The sequence below is a fragment of the Pteropus alecto genome, unplaced genomic scaffold (assembly GCF_000325575.1).
Source record: "Pteropus alecto unplaced genomic scaffold, ASM32557v1 scaffold81, whole genome shotgun sequence".
In the NCBI taxonomy this organism is placed as follows: domain Eukaryota; kingdom Metazoa; phylum Chordata; class Mammalia; order Chiroptera; family Pteropodidae; genus Pteropus; species Pteropus alecto.
In genome coordinates this window covers 6656244-6670885 of record NW_006433378.1, presented here as the reverse complement: position 1 = coordinate 6670885, position 14642 = coordinate 6656244, and the positions used below count along the sequence as shown (strand labels likewise).

Below are 14642 nucleotides of genomic sequence, written 5' to 3'. Positions count from 1 at the left end.
TTAAAATAGAGATGCTCCTCCCTTAGTACAAGACCAATGTCTCTGTTTCTTCCTTGGATCCCATCCCCACCCACCTTTTAGGAACCATATTATCATTAATTATCCCTTCTAACTTCAGCCTCTCTTGGATTCTGATCAGTATCTAAACATATTAAAGTGTCCTCTATTGTAACAAACCTGTAACAGCTGACATTTACAAAGTAATTACTATGTACTATTGTTTTACCTGTCATATATGCAACTATTGAATCATCATAGTACCCTATGAAGTAGGTAGTATTTTTATCATCATTTTCAAGAGAAAACAGATTCAGAGAGATTATATAACTTGTCCAAGTTCACACAGCTGATGAGTAAAGTGGGATTCCAACCCAGCCAGTCTGGTTCCATAGCCTTTTCTATTCGCTAGATTCCCCATTGATCCGTTTTTATTGTTTATTATTTTTCTAGGTTTTTTAATTGCATTATCTCGTCTCCTCATGACTTCCTCCCCACCTCCCAACTTATATTACGATAAATTTGAAATTTATAGAAAAACTGTAAGAATAGGTCTACAGCCATGCCACTCTGAACATGCCCGATCTTGTCTGATTTCAGAAGCTAAGCAGGGTTGGGCCTGGTTAGTACTTGGATAGGAGACCACCTAGGAAGACCATGTGCTATAGGCAGGGGGAAGCTGCAAGAATAGTACAATGGGCACCTATTATGTATCTTTTATCTAGATTCACTCACATCTACACACACACACACACACACACACACACACACACACACACACAGGCAATTACTCAGTGACATGACTCAAATTTCAGTTACCATGGTGTACTAACTGTAATTACATAAAGTATAAACTTCACTACCAGAACTTCAGTCTTCAAAGCACCGCATAATTAACAAATGTCCATCATAATCAGTGACAGTGACCAATCACATTTCTTTCCAAATCTGTCAGTGATTGGTCACTGCATATCTGTTATTCAGTTCATACACAGACAGCAAAGCATGCAGTTGTGTTGCCTCCTTGTCTCCCAGTGATAAACTCACATTTTATAAAAATAGATATGTGAAAGAGGAAACGGGCCAAAAAAGATTAAAGTGCAGGAAAAAAAAACTGAAAGTGAGAATACTGAAAGTGAAATTATAGAAGAGTTATAGAATAGAAAGATAACTTATAGAAGTTATAGAAGAGATAACTTATAGAGTATTGAAGGAGTTATAGAAGAGATAACTGATAGAGTATTGACACTGCCACTACTGGAAACAGTCTATGCAACTAGAAGAACTTAGTAAAGGTGAACTTATCAAGATTAATGAAGAAAGTGATAGTGATGAAAAGGATAAAGATGTCTTGAAGGTAGTGACATTGGCGAAAACTTCACATTAAAGAAAATTTTGGAGATATTTCATGACAGAGTAAGGGCAAAGGATAAAATGATACAAGCTAGTTCAAACAGGAAGGAGTATGAGAAGTTGCAAAGGCATAGAGAAGATGTTCCATCCATATAGTTAGTTATACAATCAGAAGAATTGTTCAAACTACTCTTTAAGTTTTTTACAATGAAATAAAATACTTTAATCCTCAATGTTTCTAGTGTTTTAAATTACAGTGTTCTAAATGAAAAATTGTTTTACTAATTTTTCATTTTTCTGCATTTATAACTAAGTATAAAAGTTTATATTTTGATAAAAATGTTTAAAGGTCATAGAATAGAGGTAATTTTTTCCACTGATTATTAAAATAATTTTACACAGCTTCACTCTAGTCATTTTTGATTCCTACTCTACCATGCAAAGTGAGGATTGCATATATGTACACATTTTTTTCCCCCAAAACATTTGAAACTACTCAACAGATATCATGCTTCACCTCCTAAATATTTCAACATGTATCTCTATTTCTTAAGAACGGGGACATGATCACAGTACCTCTGTTTTCACTCTCAAGACGTTTAACATTAATACTATATCTGGTATTCAGGACATATTCAAATTTCTCCAACTGAATAATATCCTTCGTAGCATTCTTTAATACCCAGTATCTATGTAAAGATCAGACATAGCCTTTAGTTTCCTTTAATCTAGAATAGTTTTGCTTTTTTTTTCTCCTCTCATGACATTGATATTTTTTACAGTTTAAAAAGTCCCACTATTTGGACTTGTCTGATTATTCTCTCATGCTTAGTTTTAGATCAAATCTAATTTGATTCCTCCACCTGCCCAACTCCCTAACCAGGGCTGGTAGCTATGATAAGTTATGATGAAATTTCTGTAGTGTCCTTCTCTCTCTTTTATTCCTTTCTCTCTCTCCTTAACCAACCAACAACCAACCAACCAATTCTCTTCTCTCCAAAAAACAAACCAAACAATTCCACAACTAATTCCTTCACCCTCCCATACATTCTTAAGAATGGCTGAAATTCTATATCATTTTCTTCATTGTATTGTTTCAAGGGAGTCCTTTTTATTCCTAGGGTGATCAAATGCCCCCTACACTGAAATTGAAATGGCTACCAGCAGCTTAAAAAGACACATCTCCCAGGGAAGTATTTGCCTTTAGCAAAGTTCTGTGCCCCGTGCCCATTCAGCCGCCAGAGCATAATTGAGTCTCTAACTTTTGGTTGAATTTAGTTGACATATAGCTCAGTGGGCAAAATTAAAGATTTTCAAATCAAACTCTGTCTTTACTAAAGCACTGCTTTCAAAGTGGTAATTAATAATAGTTCATACAGGAGATTGCCAGAGTCTTGGATAACCGGGTAGGTGTTTGAAAAAATCTTTGATAGAAATATTGTTGTTTTAGTTTAGGCAAACAAAATAACTCTTGTAGTATAATTTTCATGGATGGCCTGTCTCACCAACTAGTTTATAAACTTTAATTCGGAGAAGACAGAGTTATGATATCTTAAGGTCTTAGTCTCCATAGCTCCTAACACTTGCCTTACCCGTAATTGGAGTTTAGCAGATGCGTGCTGAATCAAGAATATATTTTTGACAAGAATATGACACTGATGATGATTTGGTCTCCTCTATTCATCGTATTAGAATAATGTCCATTAGTGGTAATTTTAACTTTGATCACTTGGTTAAAGTGGTGTGAATTAGGCTTCTCTTGTCAGATTATCTCTTTGCTTTTGTTATTATGCATAATGTATAACGAGATACTTAGAGACCATATGAATATCCTATTTTCCAATGTGAATAGGATATTTCCAATATACCATTTTCCACAGTGGTGTTAATAGGCATTGATAATCTCTTCCGTTATCAATTTTTGTTTTAGTGGTTACAAAAATTATTTTCTAATTCTGTCAGGCCATCTACATTTATTAGCTGGCATTCTTCTGTAAAAAAGAGCTTTCCCTCCTCTCCTGGACCATCCCTCTTTTTTTGAGTATTTTTATTGACTCATGGATTCTTTTTCCTTCAGTACATTATAATGAATGGCCATCATTATTTTTATCTTTCGATTTCCCCTATATTGGCCAGTAGGAGAATCTTTAATCTGGCTTCTGTATCATTTGACATGTCTCATCAGTTTGTGAATGCTTACCTGGTTATTTTTATTTGAGCACCAGATGGTGCATTTGGATAATTGTAAAAACTAGTTTGAGGCTTAGAATAATATTATCTTTCTCCAAGAAGGATTTATATTTGCTTCTGGAAAGAGGTTAAGGCCACTAGCAATCTTAGATCACCCTGGGAGGATTTGAAGCTGGGAGGGCGGGTCCATTTCTGGTTTGTCCTTACTTTCAATGTACTCCTTTGGGTCCCAACCCAAAGTCTGGGGTAACTCCCCTTTGAACTCCAATTTTATACCCCTATTCCTGTTAGTCTGTCAAAAGTTCTGTTCAGCTTCTCAGTCAAATCTTTGGGAAAAGGAGCTCTAAATGTTCTGCTTACCTCTCTGGGTTTCCTTCTCTCAGATCTTGATACCTTAATTCTTCATTGTTACGTGAGTGATTTTTAAATATTTTGTCCAACTTCTGTGAGTTTTCTTGGTAAAAGTGTTAACCTGAATTACCTAATCCATTACTGGAAGTGAAAGTTCCCTTATCACAGAGTTTTTTTAAAAAATATGTAGTTATGTCATTTTCCTAATTAAAACACTTCAATGACTGCCTATTTTTCTTCAGAATCCTTAAGTAGGCCTGAAGGTATATATCCCCCAAATCATCTCCAGCCACTCTCCCTCTCACTTTCTACTTCTCAGATACATCGGCTCTCTTAGGCATGCCATACTGTCATAATTCGGGCTTTGCACTTGTGGTTCCTATCTCTTGACTACTGTTAACTGCTCCCACCCATCTGCCCCTGTGATCTAGTTAATGTTTACTTATTAGAGCTCAGCCAAATGTGTCTTCAGCAAGGAAGCCTCTCCTGGCTTCCCTGGCCTAGGTAGGTCTCAGTCATGGCACCCAGCTTTTCTTCAAAGCACTTAATAAAGTTTGCAACTACGTCGATTTGAGTGGTTATTTGAATAATATCTCTTTTCTTCCATATGTTATATGGAGGCAGGGATCATGCCTGTTTTGTTCACCATTGCAGTCCCAGCAACTACTTGTAGCTGTTGTTCAATAAAATAGAGGAAAGAATAAAAATGAGATTGTTAATCAAAAGTCCTTTTCTGGGTCACTTATCTCTGCAATTAGCTCTTTTATTTCCACCAACAGTTCTGTACCTAGGGTTTTGTTGATACAGCTGAAATTTCTTGGCTTTCAACTTTGAGGTCTGATTTAAAAAAAAAAGTTTCAGTTTCCATTTCTCTTATGGTTACATTAATTTCATGTCAATAAAATGTTATTTTTAACCAAAGAAATGTTGTTCTTTGGTGACTGCAAAACTTTGAAACCAAGAGGTTATCTTGGTTTCAATGTAAACACACTGATCATTGAGAAGAAGCCATTCAGATCCTTGATTTCCAACTCCTCAGAAAGTGAAAAATAAGAGTCTTAGGTGATGAAGTCAAAATAATACAGCAAATAATGTTGCAAATTGTTTGCTTAACACGGATTTGCTTGGTAAATTCCCATCTGTTTTGCATTAGAAAATAAAAGACAGCCGCTTCTTTAAAGTTTGAAGGCAAGAAATCAATAAATAATGCGAACTCTAATTGATACTATAAGTTTTTATTTTAAAACCAGATTTAGGTTTACATTACTAGAAACTCGTATGAGCCTGTACCAATTTTGGATTTTCTATTTTAATATGCTTGATTTGGTTGGCTATTTTTCTTTCTCTAGGCCTATAGAACAAACAAATGTCAACTGTTTCACATCTTTAGCCTCAAAGTCATTTCTTATTCAGTCATCTTTCCTGAATGGGATCTTCACTGACAAAGCTGGGTAAAGAGAACTGTAAATTAGCTTAGGTTTACAGGAATTACAGTTTGCCTCTTCTGGAGAAATATGGAATGAGTAGACACACCACTACTGGGCGACATCTCATTTTCAGGCTCTGTGAAAATAAATCTTCCTCCTCTGCAAATGCAGAATACAGCCCACCACTCTTTAAAAGACACACGTCTAAGCCTTCCTAATTAACTTTCATGTCAAATGGAGGAACTGATATGCTTGCCATGTAGGTTTAGAAATGGGGATATTCTTAGATATGATAGCAAGCAGTTCCATCTTCTCTAAACTCTGGCCTTCATTATCCAACTGCCTATGAACCATCTCCATATATTTAATATACCTCAATCTTAACACTTCTAAAACTATACTCGTTTGTCCTTGCTCTCAAAAGCCTATTTCCCATAATCTTCACCCACCATCTCAATAAATGACAACTTCATTCTTCTAATTGCTCTTGCTGAGGGGTCATCCCTGGTTCTTCAATTTCCCTCATAGCCCATATCTAGTTCACCAGCATATCCTCTCAGCTCTACCCTTAGTATGTGTCTAGAAGTTAACCACATTTCACTACTGGCAGTTAGTTACACTAGTCGAAGGCACTATAATCTCTTGCCTAGACTATTAACTGATCTTTCCTGCTTTCTTGCTATCCTATAACGCTCCTCTACACACAGTAGCCAGAGTTATCCTTTTAAAATGTAAATCATATAGATTTTTGTCTCAAGGTAGAATCCAAAGTCCTTACCATGGGCCTAAAAGCCATGAAGTCTGGCCTCTGGTCATTCCTTTGACCTCTTTAGCAGAACTTCCTTTTAATCATTCCACTCCACTCGAACTGGCTTCTGTAATTTTCCTCTATCATTCCAAGCTTGCTCCTACCTCAGAGCCTTTGCATATGCTATACTATCACCTTGAATGCCCCTTTCCTAATATCCTCATGGCTAGCACCTTTATCTTCCTCAGGCTTCTACTTAAATGTTTCCATTTAGGAAATGCCTTTCCTGAACAGCACATCATTTTTAAAAAGTCCCTCATTCTCTTCTTACAGTAGTACTCTTTAACGCCTTAACTAGAGTAGGGTTTATCCAGGGCAGTCCTGATCTCATCTGTATTGTCTTGACATAATTATAAGTAATTACTCCCAACCTTGTTTGATAAGTTATATGGCTGTATACCCTTACCATGTTTTATTTTTACAGTTTTCATCACAACCTAATACCACTTGTTTGTCTCTCCCAATTTGAATGTTGATAAGAGTTGACCATTTGTTTTGTTCTCTGCTGTATCCCTATATCACTAAGAAGTGCCTACAATTCAAATAATAAATATGCGTTGAATGAATGGGATCATTAACTATCTGATAATGTCAATTGCTCTCCTGGGAACCTGGGAGGAAAAGATAAATAAGATTCAGTCCCTATTCAATGCACAAGCCCCACCTGAGAGATTCTGATTTGATTGGCCTTGTGTAGAGAACAGAAACATTTTAAAGTGGCTCAAGTGATTCTCATGTACAAGCCAGGATGAAAATCTATGGCCTAGGAGCTATCTGCGTAGTGGAGGAGTCAGAGATGAAAGGCAGATGGGTGTCAGAATATCTCTGCTCAGTAAATGGCAAGGATGTCCAGTCAGCCCAAATCACCATACTGAGTATGCTACATACATGATCCTGCTCAGTGTGGCTAGCCAGGACTAATGATAAATTAAATTCCTAAATTCTGTTTTGTCACTGGAGAAAGTCTTTACTATAGACTATTGGCTTTGCAGAGCCTGAACAGCAAAAATGAGAAGTATTTATGGTCCAGAATGTCTCATGATAGTGTAAGCAGCAGGGACAGAGAAGCTGTCTCAGAACTGAGTCTGGGACTTAATGAACAATTGATTTGCTGCAGGAAACAATTTTGTAACCAAACTTGTGCATGAAACCCAAATTTAGGATAAATTCACACAAGTAGAAATGCTACTAACTCAGATGATCTCTGTACAATGATTTTGAAAATTAACTACTTGAGAATTTACTTTTCAAAAAAGCAATTTATTTTTTATTTTTTAAATTTTTTTGCTATTAAATTTACTCCAAGTAGAAACAATTGAGTTTCTTAACATTCTAAGGAATAACTCTAGATACTTCAAGAAATCTGCCACTGATAATTCTCTCCTCTGACAGTATAAAGTTAGGCTTAATTCCTCCTCTCTATATATTCTTGCAGATCTGCCTCTATTATAGCACTTACCACACCATAATATACTTGTTTGTTTTCTTATTTGGCCACACCTTCCAAGTTTCTGTTCCCTCCCACCCCACCCCCAAGTGTTTTAAAAGACTATGAGCTCTTAAAGCAGCAGTACTTAGGTGACTTCTTCAAAGTGCAGAATCTCCTGTCCTCTCAGATTTTGATTCTGAGGTCTAGGGTGGGGCTGGGGAATCTGCAGCAGACTTTCCTAAATGATCTGGGTAGTCAGTTCACAGACTTCACTATAAGAAAATGATTATCTTAGTCATCATTGCGTAACTTGTGCCCGGCACATACACACCCAATAAATGTGTGCTGAATCAACTGAATGAATGCTTTGGAAAACGTCTGGGGATTTCTCTGAGAGAATCATTTTGTATAGACCCCAAACCAATTAGATTAGATGTGGGAATTATTCAACAGGTCTAAAACTGAAGAGGCTTAAAGAGCACACTTAGCTATCCTGTGACAATAAGAACAGTTCAGCAGATGATGAGTCAGTATTCAAACGTGAATCTTAGATAAACAATACGGAGAGTCTCAATATACGAAGGTTTGACTTAAGATTTTCCAACTTTATGATGGCGCAAAAGCTATATGCATTCAGTAGAGAGTGTACTTTGAATTTTGAATTTTCATCTTTTCCCAGGTTAATGACATGTGGTATAGTACTCATGATGCTGGGCAGCAGCATTGAGATGATTTTGCCCAACTGTAGGCTAATGTAAGTGCTCTGAGCACATATAAGGTAGGCTAGGATAAAGTGATGTTTGGTAAGTAGGTGTATTAAGTGCATTTTCAACTTACAAATTTTCATTTTATGATGTGTTTATCAAGACATAACCCCATTGTAATTCAAGAAGCATCTGTAGTTTGAAATAAACATTTTAGAACTCATCCTATTTATATTTTATCTGTTTAATTTACCACTAAGCCTTGTATCCTCACCTAGACAGAGGCACCTTACCTCATTAGAGTTTCAAGAAAAGATTATAACTGAGAAATGTTTTTACTACTTGGAAATGGTCTGCAAAGTGAATATTCTATCACTTTATGAAAACATAAATCTTAAGTTTACATTTATCAAAGCATGTTCATGTCATGCTCTAAACCAACCCACCTCTGAGCATTGAATTAATTCACCCTTAATTCATGCTGATTAAATTCTCTACCTTTTGCTGCTGTGACATATTCTCTAGTGGAATTTTCCATTCTTCTCCCATTAACACCATATTTAAAGCCTACTTGAAGTCTCTAGCCATGCTACCCTCAACAAGCCTGACCCTGTCTGATCTCAGAAGCTAAGTAGGGTCGGGCCTGGTTAGTACTTGGATGGGAGACCACCTAGGAAGACCAGGTGCTGTAGGTGTAAAAAAATTAAAAAAAATAATAGTAATAAGGGATTGTAAGCTGACAAGGTCCTTGCAATCTGTGAGGCCAACAAAGGGTTGACTCACATAAACAAACAAACAAATAAATAAATAAATAAAAGCTACTTGAGGTGAATAAAGTCAGCCAAAATCTTTTCTTGCTCTAGAATCCAAAAAGTGCAGAATTCCTTCTCAGGAAAATAGGAAATCTTCCTTTAGCTAAGTTCCAAGAGTTGGCCCATTAGTTACAGCATCAAGATAGAATTTTCAATAATAGATTTTGTATGTTCAAAAACAACAGTCATTCAGTTGGCTAGAAAACAACTGGATTTTCCTTTCACTTTGGACATATTAGATACGTGCACATATGAACTTCTTTTGATTTAGAGAATAAGTTATCCTTATATATAGTCAGAAACATTATAGCTTGGACTTAGCACTCATAGATTAGGAATGATCCGTCTGCCATTTATGCAAGTAGGCTGTGTTCTCCATGTAATCTCAGTACAACATTGCTAAGAGCAAAGGCCTATTTTCAAATCTCAGGTTTTTCATTGTGCTGAGTCACATTAGTCACTGTTTCCTTCTTGATGTGGTAACCAGAAATGATTATCTTTCCACCAGAAGGAAAGATAGTACTAATAATTACGAAAACAGAAAGCAACGGATATTGATACTTGTATTTCATAACATGTACTCCATTAATGAAGATGAACATGGGATCTCTAGAGTCACTTGAAATTTCAAGTAAGTAGTCCTGGCTTTTACATTAATAAGTTGTTCATTCCACTGATCAGTCATGCTAAGGCAAATCCAGCAGACAGAGAAAACAGAAATAGCAATAAAAGGTATATTTGCAAAAGAAATTAGAATATTTCAATCGTATAAGCATATTTAAAAAGAATTAAATGGCTTAGGGCCACACATAGAAAGTATACATGTGAATATGCTATATATGTTGCATGTATATGTTTATGCCTTTTGATGAGCATTCGGAGAGGGAGCCACTTATTCATGTATGGATACTCACAATATTTAATCCAGTGACTTGATTGTATTAGATACTTAGTGAATAAATGATTTTTTAAAAAGTGAATTGACAAGTTCAATGACAAGGAACCAGTTAAGTAAAATTCGTCACCTTTACTTGGAATAGTCGACAGCTATTTGTTTAAAAGACTGGTAACATGGAAAGTTGCTTATGATAAGTTAAGTAAAATATAGTGATGTTACAATACAAAAAATCTTTGACTAAGACAACATAACTATGGCAAAATATTAAAATGGGACTTCAGAAGTATTCTTATGTCTCCTCTCTCTACTTTTTTTTCTTTAATAAATATGTTTCTTAATCATATAATTTGATTAACAGAAAATGCAATAGGAGTTGATGTATTGCTTTGTGAGTTCTTATATCTCTTATATACTAGGTCATATTGCTATGTAACTGGTAGAGCCTGCAAGCAGGAAGACTAGATAGAAGATAACTTATGATAGTTTATGTATTAGCCAAGAATACGTTTAGCTACACGTAACAGAGAACCAAGTTGAGGTTTATATTTCAGACATACAGTAAGTCCAGGGGTAGCCAGTCTAGAACTGCTGCAGCAGCTTCAAGATGTCAAGAATGATCCAGACTCTTTCTATCTTTCTGTTCTGGCATCCTTAGCTTTTGGATTCCATCTTCATATTTTCCACATCATGTTCACCTTCATTTTTGTCATGAGGCTCCATCTTCATCCTCATGTTAGTATTTGAGGAGTAAGATAAAAAGAATTTAAAAAAAGATGTGGAAAGGGTGTCTCTATATTAGGAAAAGAAATGTTTTCCTAGAAATCTTCACCATATGTCTAAAACTATATCCCATAGTCACCCGAACTGTATGGGATCTATGGAAATGAGTTTTTTGGCTAGGTACATTGCCAGCCCTTCTCCTTTCCCCAACAAAAGTATCAAGATATTTCTAACAGATAGGGGCAACGAGCAGTATCTGCCCTTCTCAAATAAGGAATATACTTACCTCCTCCCTAAGAGAAACGATCCTAAAGTTTCATCAGTTACTCTAATGAGTTCAGGTCCACTGCATCAGGATCCAGAAGCCTAGTAATGTAGGGTACTCCCCATCAAGAGTGTGGATCTTCACACTCTGACAAACAATTTTTAAAGAAAAGTTATCTGCCTTGATACTCTTAATAAGTAATGGTGGATAGACAAAGTACAGGATGTTAGTAAAACTCCTATTCAGAAAAGGGAGAAATGAGAAACACAGTAGTCACTGGTCCATAGAACATCTCAGATCCTGTTGATTAATTATAGCAAGTAATCCATGCTCTTGGTCAGTTAATCTGTTAGTTCCTGTTCCGTAGGAGGATCTTCCTTTCTTATTGTCTTCCAGGGGTCACATCTAAGGTAGAGGATACCTTGTAGAGGATACCTTTCCTGGAGCAATAAAACTTTAGCAGTCTGAGACTCGATCCAAAAGTGGTGAGTCCAGAATCTGGTGCCATTTTACCCTCTGAGGCAACTACCATTCTGAAAGTAGTAGTGAAGAGGCTGAAAACTAGCTAAAGCTCTCGAGGGGAGTGGGTGAGAGTGGAGGGTGAAAACTCTGAGTTCAGGACCCAACGAGGAAAGATTTTAAGTTGGAATTCTAAAGAGCTACACCCTGGAAGTAATTTACTTAATCCCTGATTGGATTAAGGTGATCTGTCCTTAATCTGAGTGGCCCCAATGAAGCTCACCTAATATTCATGGCCCCCTGCCATAGACTCTGAGCTCGGTTGTGTGACTTGCTCTGGCCAATGACACATTAGTAAGGGTGATGCAAGCAAAGGCTTTCATCTTGAGGCTTGTCCTCTTGGAATGCTCCCCCTTGGAATTCTGGGATTACCCTGCTGTGAGAAAGCCCAAGTTAACCATGTGGAGAAGCCATGCAGAGAAATCCAGCCAACAGCCAGGAGAGAGGCCCAAGACATGTGGCCCAAACTGGGCCAGGCCACAGACACATGAGCCACCCCAAATGAGGCCCAAGATATCATGAAGCAAAGATGAGCCACCTGTACTATGGTCAGATTGAATTCTTGAGCCAGGGAATCTGGAATCATGAGCAAATGAGAGGTGTTTTAAGTCATTAAATATATATAGCAAATAATCTAATTGTTGGGAAAAATAGAATTAGAAATACTTCATCCAAAGGAAAGCATGAAAAGAGAACATAGAACAGATAATCAAAAATCAAATAGTAAAATCAATTTAAACTCAGATACTTGCTTCTAGGAAGTTCCATATATGAGTAGATATAGACCAGGGTTTTAAAACCTGAAAATTTTTTATTAACTTCTGAATCCTGTCCATATCATTTCCACCTTAGTTTAACAGCCCTGCCTTAATGCAATTTGAAATAAGCCTGGTAGGCAGATACTACAGTTAATCTATTCTTTGCTGGATAGATTTAGAAGAGTTTAGTTGTCACTATGTCTGATTTAGAAGACTTTAAGAAAGGCTTGGAACCATGTATCTATTACTACCACCTCTCAGATCCTATTTTTATAGGCTTCCATGTCTGCTAAGGTAATAGCTTGCTTTTTCAACTCAGAAAGGCCCCACATCGTGGAATTAAGTCGGTTTATATTTCAGGCCACAGGCAGAGAGCATCTCTTTGCAAGCTGTTTTTGTTCTCTGTCAGCTGTTGAGGATAAAGCCATAATTAACTTTCTTTGATTTTGATCAGGGCCTTTTCCTCCTATATACAGTGATTATATAAATTTAACACGTTTCTTCCTTCACCACTGCAAACCTATTCAATATATAGACTTACTATCCAAGACATTTTACAGTACAGAAAATAGGGCAAATTTTCATAGATGTATATTTTTAAGGTGAGTGCGTGATGCTTTACACGCTCCATGGGGACAGACATGGTATCTGGGCTGATCAGGGCTGCATGCAACGGACGCTTGACAAGTATTGAGTGATAAGTCACTAAGGTGTTTGTGACTATATATATGTATATATATGTGTATATATGTATACGTGTACATATATACGTATATATATGCAGTTTGTGACTATATATATGTGTATATATGTACACATGTACATATATACATATATATATATGCAGTTTTATCGTCAAACCCCAAAGCTAGGTTTCCCTTCTGCAGTGCTGCGTTACGTTACCGGTCCAACAAGAATATCTGCGACCCATTGGGCAGGCGACCAAGCCGGGTGCGCTGGAGGGCCGACCCATTCGCTACGGGTCTAGCGACCCCGTCTGGCCACATCGGTGGTAGCAGCCGTTTGCTTCCTCTTGGGGTTCGGCGGCGTCAGGGGCAGGAGGCATATTGTGAGGAGGCAAATAAACAAAGGCAACCGCACAGAAACGGGTCGTTCCGTTTCACATCCTCCTTCAGATGCCTGAGTTTCCTCGGAACAAAGTGACCCTCCATCTGTCCGCAGGCAGGTGGAGCCCGCCCCATGAAGGGCGGACCGCCCTCCCTCACCGCCGCGCGCTCCCAGACGCGCGTACACGCGGACTCTCTGGGGCCCAGCAGGCCTTCGAAAGGGCACGCCCCCTCGCGGGAGCACGCGGCCTTTTTTTTTCGCGCGCGCGCGCGCGCACGCGGGCGGGTCTCCTTCCCGGCACTCACTGAGCGCCCGGCCCCCTCACCCCACCCACACCCCGCCGCCCAGGCTCCGCCTCCACGACCGGGCTGCTGTGAGCCGGCGACCGGAAGCCACTTTAAAGCAGAGCTGGAGGTGACAGGCGAGCGAGCTGGATCGGGAGTGCAGTCGCGGCTTTCTGCGCTCGCGGCGGCGGAATGGCCCGTGCGCCGTTCGCGGCGTCTCCAGCCTGCGACCCCTAGACCCCCGAGCCTGCCTTGCGCTCCGACCTCCCGACGCGGACGCTGCCCGCAAGCCAGCAGCGCTGCGACTCGGCTCCTGTGGTCACTTCTCTCAGGCTGCGGGTTCAGGTAAAGGGCTCCGAGTGAGCTCTGCGGAGCCGATAAGGGACCCTAGCGGGGATGGCGGGCAAGGAAGGGGGTGCTGGCCTCGCAGCCGCCCCTCACGGATCTGGGGTGATTGTTATTTAAACTGCCCTTTTTTTTTTTTTTTTTAACTGAATTCTTTCGGATCCCGTCAATATCGGCATGGAATTGGTTTATACTTCTTAGTCACTTAGGGCCTCTGGCAGGTGTACAAGTCGGAGTAAGACCGAAGGATTTAGTCAGGGTCGCCGGCGTCCCCCCAGCCCACCTTGGTCAGGGCTGGCGCGGGGGGCGGGGGAGCGTCTGTTTGGCCTCCCCAGGAGGGCACTTCGCAGATCGAGGGAAGGGCACGAAAGCCAGGGGAGCCTTCCGGCCGCCCGGCGTTCCCGCTGCAGCCCAGAAGTTTGCAGGCTGTTTTCAGGTTAACTTTGAAGGCGCAGAAGTCTTCGCCTTCCTCCTGGAGAAGCGCCCGCCGCGTTTCCCCGGCTCTTCACTGGTCGGTTTTGCTTTATCCTCCGAGACTCGCGGGACGATCCTCTCAGGGAGGTTGGTTGAGGTGAAGAAGAAATTGACTTTGGAAGGCGCCGTGAGGGGTTTCTGGGGTGGAGGGAAGCCTGGGCGTGGAGCGCTCGTTGGAAGGAGGCTGGACCGAGAGTTTGGGGGGCGCCGCGGTGCCTGCGGAGGGGGAGGCGGGGGGGG

The 14642-nt window shown here is 39.4% G+C and overlaps 1 protein-coding gene and 2 pseudogenes across 1 annotated transcript in view; all 3 read left to right on the top strand.

Moving 5' to 3' along the window:
• Positions 1-549: 549 nt before the first annotated feature.
• On the top strand, positions 550-668 carry LOC112476859 (annotated as a pseudogene).
• An 8167-nt stretch (positions 669-8835) lies between these two features.
• On the top strand, positions 8836-8954 carry LOC112476858 (annotated as a pseudogene).
• A 4603-nt stretch (positions 8955-13557) lies between these two features.
• TIPARP (TCDD inducible poly(ADP-ribose) polymerase) overlaps positions 13558-14642 on the top strand; it is a 28604-nt gene continuing 27519 nt past the window's right edge. The window contains exon 1 of the mRNA XM_006908203.1: positions 13558-13928. The gene's annotated coding sequence lies outside the window, so the exon portion shown is untranslated. The remainder of the gene's footprint in view (positions 13929-14642) is intronic.